Genomic DNA, 8,211 nt, shown 5'->3' with positions numbered 1-8,211 from the left:
AGACAGTGCAGGAAAAGTGTCAAGACACTGAGTTTATAAAGAGCAATGTGGTACAAGACTTCCAAATTCACATTACTATTATTGTTAGTATTTTTTGCTGCAAAAAGCCTTATTGTTTCCATTTGGTCCAAGGCTTGGGAGAGGGCTCCAGGACAGTTAAAAAGCTGTTCAGTGACTGCAGAGAGAGGCTTCAGGCAGAAGCACTGACACCAGAGGGGCTTCTCAAAGGCCGCTGGGCTCCAGAGGCTTCTAGTCATGCTTGAGGGTGGGCCTTTTGAGGAAATACTTGCCCAGCCCCACCTGGGGACCAGCCAGCCTGCAGAGGTTGGTCAGGTGGTCACCATCTTCTTGATGAGTTTCACCGGCTCATCCAGGAAGCGGCTCTCCAGGAAGTCTGAGAGCTGGGGGTCTGTGTGGGCAGAACCCAGGGCATGCAGAGTGAAAAGCGCCTAGTTCAGGTTCTTCTCCATGAACAGGGTGGCTTCCACAGCATCCTGGGCTTTACCCCACTCATCCTGAGATGGCTTCTGCAGGTCCTGGAAGAGGGCATGGCCGCAGCGCTCGTTTTGCATCTTCAAGAGATGTTCGGTGCCCTTGTGCTTCTCCTCAGCCAATTCATGGAAAAAGTCACCCACGCCCTCCAGAGCCACATCATCGTGGTGGAAATAGAAGCCCAGAGAGAGAGGTAGGTGTAGGAGGCCTGCAGATGCAGGTTCACCAGGCGGTGGATGGCGGTCTCCACCGGGTAGAATAGTACTGAAAAATCCGGGAGCTCATGGTTGATCAGCAATAAGGAGCTAAGCTCAAAAAATGGTGTTGGCTGGTCCCAGAGGCCGAGGATAGCTGACTGGTTGGTTCTGAAAGTTGTGGCTGGAAAAATGGTTGGCAGGTGGTCAGAGGCTAGAGGAAGGGGTGTCCCTGGGTCAGTTCTGCCCAAACACTGTTGAAGCAAGAGACACCGAGCACACTGCTCATGGTCACCTTCTTTAATGAAATAGATCTTCGAGTTATCCAGCGCAGTGGTTCACACGATTTAATTGTTAACTGACCAGGAGGCTGACTGCTGCACTGGAGTTTTCCTCCTCTGCAAAGTGTCGTCAGAGGAGTGCTAGACATCAGGGCCCAGGCTAGCCTAGTGTTCATCAAACTTCTCTGTTGATGGGAATTTCCTGGGGGTACTTGTTAGACATTACAAGTTTCTGACTTCATCCCAGACCCATTGAATGAGGAGTTCCGGGGACCCAGGAGGCTGTGTATTTAACAAGAACCCCAGACAAGTCTTGTCATCAGAGAATTTGGGGAAACACCAGTAATCCTAGCTGTACCATTGACTGATTAGTGATAACAAGCTAGTTTTAAAATACATTTTAAAAATGTAAAAATTTACTATAAAGATGATCTCTAAGATCCAGAGTTATTTATAAAACACCCTTTGACTGATATTTGGGGGAAGATCGTATCATTATGCTTTTAGGAGAAAGATGCTCTTTCATTCCTCCCTGCCTTTGCTGTTACTGTTCTCTCTGTCTGAAATTCTCTATCTACCTTGTCTACCTGGCAAATCCTGCTTCTTCTTCAAGGGTCAGTTCAACAATCACATCCTTTGAAATGCTCCCATGATTCTCTCAGGTAAATCAGCTGCTTCTTCCTCTCTGTGACCTTTGTGCCTTTGTGTTATGTCTTTTGTAAGATGAATCACATCATATTATATGTTTTTTTTTTATGTTTCTCTCCACATTAGTTTTTGCATATAAAGGTCAAGAGCGTGGGTTCTGGAATCAAAGTGCCTAGATTTGAATCTCTCTCTCTGAAGAGATCAGAGCAGACAAAACAGAAGAGATCACCTTGAATTGGGTGTTGGAGGATGAGCAAGAATTGTCCAGATGGAGAAAGGAGATTTCCAGTGAACAGCAGGTGCAAAAGTGTAGAGGTCACAGAAAAACACACTTTTCCCATCTTGAACCATTTTTAATGAGAAACTCATTTTTTGCAATAATATCTTTTAAGATCTTAAAAATTTTCCATTAAGTCACTTTTGGTTCTTTTCATTAGACTTTATTTACAAAGGCCATAAAAGGGCCTATCGTAAAATAATGTTTTAAATGGTTAAACCAAAGGGAGTCTGGGTTAGTCCTCAGATTCCCCTGTATGATTTTGCAAAGCATATGACCCTGCCTGTGAACGGCTTTGGTTGCAAACATGCCTGGTTCAAAGCATGCCTTTTCCATGTATCATTGGTTGGCTTTGATCAAGTTACTTAGCTTCTCTGAGCTTCTCATGTGTAAAATAGAAAATGAACACCCTTTCCCTCTACTCTCTCAGAGTTGAACGGGGCACTTAAAAAATAGATAACAGAAAGATTTTTAAATAATCTTGATAGACCAGGGCACTAGGCTAATACTATTTACAAGAAATTTTAAAAAGATAAATGTCAAGTCCAGAATTTAAGATTACATATGAAATGCAACTACTGGCTTGAGGAAAATTAGTAAGGTAGCAGCTCATGTCAGAAACACCAGAAAACATTGTTAGAAATCAAGTTCAAACGACTCCAATGGGGTACTGGAACACTAAATATGTGCTTTTTACTTTGGCATCATAACTAGGTTGGCAAACATTTTTTAGCTGCGTAATGCCGAGTGTTGTCAGGGAAGAGGGCATTGGGATCCCTCATGCACTGCTGGTGGGAGTGTAGACTTATGTAGTCACTCTGTAGAACGATCTGGCACTACGTGAGCACATTAAGCTTGTACATGCCTGTGATCTGTCAGTCCCACTCTTTGTTTGTGAAATTCTATAGATAGATTGGTTCAGCAACTTCCTTCTACCTCACTTAGAACGTGATTTCCTGCACCCTAGGCGATGGAAAGGTAAAATCTATATTTTCCAGATGCCCTTATTGTTCAGGTTCCATTAATGACCTAGCTTCCTCCAAGCAATGTATGTATGTGATATTTGGAAGGTGGAAGTGATTATCATGAGACAGAGGTCTTGTTTCTGATGTGTCTGTTATTTTTGTTGGTACGTGTGGTCACAAAGACTTTTAGGTAGCTGAAATTTATTTTTCAGAAGATGTAGTAGAGGGCCCGATATCTGGTCCTAACATGGTGAGTATCAAGAAGCTGGGAAATGGGCCTCCCTGCTTTCAAAGAGGTGGTGTTGGTTTCTAGGTCCTCTGGCCCATTGCTCCCTGGTGGGTCAGTTCTGCTGAACTACACCCTGGTGGGTGTAGTTCCAGGTGTCATTCCTGGAAGCTTGGCCTAAATCCTGCTTTCTTCCAACCATTTCAAAATAAGAATTCTCAAAAAAAAAAAAAATTCTCTCCATTATATATATGTGTGTGTGTGTGTGTGTGTGTGTGTGTGTGTGTGTGTGTGTGTTTTGTTTTGTTTTTTGCTAAGCTAGCTCAAGGAGATTCTGGCAACTAAAACTGATCCAAGAGAATTTCTCATAAATGCGACATGAATGAGGATGCTCATCACAATATTATATGTAGCAGCTGGGAGAAGGAGGTCACCTCTTTACCGTCATTGAGGGGATGGATTTAGAAAATGAGCTGGATGTACACTCAGGAATACTATGCAGCAATTATAGTCAAGGAAATACTATGCAGAAATTATAGTCAAGGAAATGATTGTCCACATGGTGATATGGACAGATCTTAATAATAGCCTTTAGTTAAAAAAAAAATAGAAAATGTAGTTTATAGCATAATACCATTTATGCAAATTGAAATATACATGCATAAAAGACAACTACATGATTGACACTGACATAAACCCTCATCTAATCTTTCTCACATTAGACTGAGTGCCTAATCAGGAGGAACTAAAAGTCAGGAATGCAGACAATGAGGAATAAAGAAACAAGGGTGACCTTGTTTCTTTATTGTTTCAGTGACCCATGAACTTAGGACCCATGAACTTTATTGTTTCAGTGACCCATGAACTTAGGAGAATGATCTTTGCACCTGAGATGGGGAAAAGAAAAGAAGAACCAACGTCATATATCACAGGAGAAAATCTTCCACCTCTATACTGCAGCATAAATGTTTCTGTGCTATACACTAAGAGGGGGCATTGACAAAAAACTAATGGCTATAAGGAGGGAGAGAGGATGATGAGGGGACTACACATGGGTCACAAGAGCAACGATTGAAGATCATGGGGTTATTCAGCCTGGAGGAGAACAGAGAGGGAGATAGGGTGACCAACCATCTTGGTTTACCTGGAATTTTCCCAATTTTAGCACTGGAAGTCCTATGTCCCAGGAAACCCCTTAGTCCTGGGCAAACCAGGATGGTTGGTCACCTTAGGGAGACATTGCTGGTGTCTGCAACTATCTGAAGCACTTTCCTAGAGAGAGGAAGTAAAGATATGTGACTCTGTACCTTCAGAGGGCAGACTTTAGACCACTGGAAAGAACAAAGCTAGAGGAAGGAAATTTCTGGTTCAATTCGTTGAGGACTTTCTAACAACCAGCTGTGAACCAGTGAGCAGTCACTACTCTTGACCACTACCATTTAGTGAGTTCCTGCTGTTACCATGTCCAAACTCATTCTTCTCACTGCACGACAGGCCAATAAATCGGGAGACCGAGGTGTTAGGGCAAGGAATAATGACTTTATTCGGAAAGCCAGGAGTCTGAGAAGATGGTGAACTAATGTCCTAGAGAACCATCTTACCCAAGTCAGAATTCAGGCTTCTTTTATACTAAAAGGAGAGGGAGTGTGGTTGACTGTTGCAAACTTCTTGGTGTTGGAATCCTTTGTTCTTACAGTTGTCCACATAGATCAGGTCATGATGTTCCTATAAACCTCCAAGAAGACCAATGTTATTCTCTGTTCTGCAACTTTTTATCTCTATGTGAATGGAAATTGTTAAACCCTTAAAGGCCAGAGCCTTGAGAATGGGCTATCCTGTATATTTCAGGCTATAGGCAACATTCTTAACTCCAAGCAAAAGCAAAAGAATACAAAGGTAAAAGAAACAGATCTAATATGGGGTCAGATCTCTTCTTCCCTATTACACTGCAAGGTACATAATAATCTCATTCAGTCTTCACAGTACTGTGTTGAACTTATGAAGAAACAAAATAACATTCCCAAGGTCAGACAATTAGGGGTTTGAACACAGGACTGTTTGACTCCAAGAAGCCCAGTCTCTTAACTAACACCTTTTAAGCTAATCTTAAGTGTTCTTTCTACTCGAGATGGTAAAAGTAAGTGCTACATTGCATGTTACAGACTAACAATGCTTAGAAGTTCAGAGGTGAGGAATTTCTATGAAAGCCGGTCTAGTCAGGGATTAATTGTGACTTGATTTTGAAAACACTTGATTGTCCTAAGAAGTCTAGCAGCAGACACCATACTGAGCGTCTGCCTCTGGCTGGAACTCTCAATGGCACTTGATAAGGAAAGAGCTCTGAAGAGGTTTACAATGTGCTAACTACAGTAGCTCAGCACAGACCCGCCTATTGTGGAGCATAAAAAAGCAGGTGCAGTTTCTGTTTCTAGATGCAGGATGGATAACCAGGATCATTACAAATGGGCTTAATAGTAATAATAGCTACCATTTTACTTTGGTACATATACTGTGTGCTAAGCATGGTGCAAAGTGCTTTAGACATAACCAGAGCCTAACATCGGAATATGGTAGTCAGTCAACAAATATTTGATAAGCAGACAATCTCGTTTAATTTTCTCTTGCACAACTATACCTGGAGACTCTACACAAGCCTTCTTGGCCAGTCCTATTATTATGCCCATTAGATAGATGAGGACACTGAGACTCAAGAAATCGTATTGCTGTGGTCATACTCTTTTATCTACTACTGTAGTAAAGATAGTAAGTTGGAGATACGTGGCTTTACCTGCCTTTAACTGATCTAGCAAACCAGATCACATGCATTATTTTGTTGTATAATAGGTAAAGACCAGTTTTTGCATATTTTAACATCACTAATCATTACATTTCTCCTTTTAGTTTTCAACCCATTGTTCTTGCCAGTGGAGGTATTTTAAAGTTTTGCTCTCATTTTTTCCCTTGATTTTATTTATTCATTGTTGGATAGATATACTTTAAACTTGATTGTGTCATCTACAATCGTTTCCCAGATCTTGTCTGATTACAAGTATTACCTGGGGCTCTTATTAACAACTGTGATTTCTAGGTCAGCCTCCTGAGATTCTGCTTCATTATCTGTGATAGCATCTGTTACATTATAGTATAATTAGCTATTTACTATGCAATGAGCTTCTCAAGGGAAAGCACAAAGCAAGGGCTCAACAGTTGCTTATTGAATGGATGAATGTATTTAATGGGCTTATCTTATGAATCTTTATCAAGTAATTTATACAGTTGTTAAATGGCAAAGGCAAAGAAGTGATGACAGTATTCTCCCTCCAGACTAATCTTCATACATTCATTAATACATAAATGTTACCAACCACAAATTTGTCTCAATGACATTGTCTTCCTGCTAATGTTTTTCTCTTTTCACATGGACATTATACAAGATTTGTCAAATGCTCGAATGGGAGAGAGAGTTTGGGAGGATTTATGATTTGAAAAACTATGTAAATCCCAATCATCACTTCTTTGCTTTTAAAACGCTCCTACATTTTACTAGTAATCAGTTACAAGTTAATCTGCTCATGGTCTTAAATTCACCTTTAGCTGCTTTTTGAAAAACTAACACTAGTATCCATTTCCTATCTGTGGCATTTCTCTAATTCTCCAATATTTTAGAAATTCCTCAAAATGTTTCTACTATTTCAATTCAGGGGCATACTTGAACTGGATTGGTTGAGTAACTTAGATGTGTTGGTTAGGCATTCATTCATTCATTCATTCATTCAGTTTTACTGCCTTTGTTGAGTATCTACGGTCTGCCAGGTTTGTGCAAGATACCTGGGATATGGCATTGAGTGAGATATGGTTCTCACAGTCGAGGCAGGGCTAACAAAATTTAATCGTCAATTATATTATAATGGGGACTTCCCTGGTGGTCCAGTGGTTAAGACTCTGCGCTCCCAATGCAGGGGGCCTGGGTTCGAAACCTGGTCAAGGAACTAGATCTTGCATGCCACAACTAAAGATCCCTCATACAGCAACTAAGACCCGGAGCAGCCAAAATAAATAAATAAAACTAAATAAAATAAATATTTAAAAAATTATATAGTGATGGAGGTAAACTCAGATTACTTAGAACAGAGAAGAGCTTTGACATCAGCGTGGAGTCAGAGGAATCTTCCTGGAAGAGCTAATCCTTGGGCTGGGGCTCGATGGACCTGGTGAGGCAGAGATGTGGGGGAGGAGCATTTTAGGCAAAGACAGAGCATTTGCCAAGCTTGGAGACCGGGAGGAATAAGGGGGCAACTGAGGAAGGGAATTGGCAGGAATCTTGGGCCTTCTCTCCAAGACCCAATGTAGGATCTTTTAGATCACGTAATCATTCAATGATCATCCCTCTGTCCTCTAGTTGAACTCCAGGGGTGGGCAATTCTAGGCTCAAGAGGAAACTACCCACCACTAACAATATATTGGCATGGAATGGGAATTGTATGGAAACAATATTACTCCAACCAGTGAGCTGGCAGATTCAAACAGATGCCTCCGGGGCTGATGGGAGAGAATGAGAAATTTTATAAATTCGACTCTGAGGAAGCCCATATTCGTTTAAGTCTTATTACAAGCACATGCCTTATATAATCACACTAGTTAGTGCCGTGTGCTCCTTATCCATTTCACAAAGCTGTCTGGAAAGCTAAGATTTATATTTATCCATGGCTGCTCTCTCTGTAATTGAGAAGCTTTGCTTTTGACTCCCGCAGAAGTTTCCATTTAAATAAAAATAAAATTGAAATCAAATGCTGCATTAGAAGCTGCTCTGCTCCCTCTGCATTTGCTAATCACCCCTTCCCATTATTTAACCTCAGAAATCAGAGCCTCTGAAACTGATGAGTATAACTGCATACATGCCATCCATTTGTTTATTGACTCTGCTTATTCCCAAGCTCCCCTGTGAAACTGTCCCACATGACTGTTTAGTAGAGAAAAAGTGTTTCTCAGGGTGTGGGCTCCAAACACTGTGCATAGGAATCACTGGGAAATTTACTAAAAATGAAGATTCCTCAGACCCCACACAGACTTTCTGCTTCAGAAGTTTTAGAGTTAATGTCAAGGGATCAGCATTTTAAATCATCTCTGG

General features: G+C 41.1%; 1 pseudogene; it reads right to left on the bottom strand.

Moving 5' to 3' along the window:
* Positions 1-249: 249 nt before the first annotated feature.
* Positions 250-777, bottom strand: LOC132420717 (ferritin light chain pseudogene; annotated as a pseudogene).
* Between the last annotated feature and the right edge of the window lie 7,434 nt (positions 778-8,211).

The sequence above is a fragment of the Delphinus delphis genome, chromosome 1, assembly GCF_949987515.2.
Source record: "Delphinus delphis chromosome 1, mDelDel1.2, whole genome shotgun sequence".
In the NCBI taxonomy this organism is placed as follows: domain Eukaryota; kingdom Metazoa; phylum Chordata; class Mammalia; order Artiodactyla; family Delphinidae; genus Delphinus; species Delphinus delphis.
Note: the sequence above shows the minus strand (reverse complement) of the source record. Positions and strands in the feature narration are given on the sequence as shown.